Source organism: Bison bison, unplaced genomic scaffold (assembly GCF_000754665.1).
Source record: "Bison bison bison isolate TAMUID 2011002044 unplaced genomic scaffold, Bison_UMD1.0 scf7180017864056, whole genome shotgun sequence".
Taxonomy (NCBI): Eukaryota; Metazoa; Chordata; class Mammalia; order Artiodactyla; family Bovidae; genus Bison; species Bison bison.
The window spans coordinates 446,132-447,265 of NW_011494628.1; positions in this window are offsets into that span (position 1 = coordinate 446,132).

Sequence of the window (1,134 nt, forward strand, 5' to 3'; positions counted from 1 at the left end):
TTTCATCAAGAGGCTTTTGAGTTCCTCTTCACTTTCTGCCATAAGGGTGGTGTCATCTGCATAACTGAGGTTATTGATATTTCTCCCGGCAATCTTGATTCCAGCTTGTGCTTCCTCCAGCCCAGTGTTTCTCATGATGTACTCTAAATATAAGTTAAATATGACTATATTTGGCTTTAAAAAGATAATCAAATTGAAAATGAAGCCATTAGAGTGGAGCCTATTGCACTCTGGTGATCTTCTAAGAGGAAACCAGGGCACACAGAAGACAGCAGGGGTGCGTGCACAGAGGGATGACCGTGGGAACAGGCAACAAGAGAGCGGCCTTGGAAGAAACCTAACCTGCCAGCACCTTGATTTCAGACTTCCAGCCTCCAGAACTCTAGGAAAAATTAATGTCTTTTTTTTTTTAATCGATTTCTGCTGCTTGTACCACTCAGGATGTGGTACCTTGTTAAGGTAACTCTAGAAAACCACCACCACAACTACAATAGATACAGCCAGTTCGGGTTATGTGCTATAAATAAAATGACCCAGGGAGACAGGACAGGGAGACTCCAAGAGGAGTTATCAGCAACTGGGGGATTGAGAAGGTGGCTTAGAAGGGGGCATATTTATGCTGAGTCCTGATGGCAAGAAGAAAATCCACGTCAGAGCAGAAGGAAAACCTACATCCAGAACCTGGATTTTGGTAAAGTTACCCAGGAAGCCTCACCACAGAGCACTCTTGGGGGCCAATCAGCTGTGTTCTTCCCAAGGTGAGCGCCCCCCTCCACGACCCTGACCCTGTTGTGTACTCTTGCAGGCTCAGACATGGTTACAAGGCATGGTGGTCCATTTGCCTGGCAAAATGTAATGATTTTACTCAGTATTTGTGTATGGCCATTGTATTTGAAAATTCACGGTTTTAAAAAATATCCGTGATAAAAACTGACTGTGGCTCAGATCATGAACTCCTTATTGCAAAATTCAGACTTAAATTGAAGAAATTAGGGAAAACTACTAGACCATTCAGGTATGACCTTAATCAAATCCCTTACGATTATACAGTGGAAAGGACAAATAGATTCAAGGGATTAGATCTGATAGATAGAGTGTCTGAAGAACTATGGACAGAGGAGCCTGGTGGGCCAC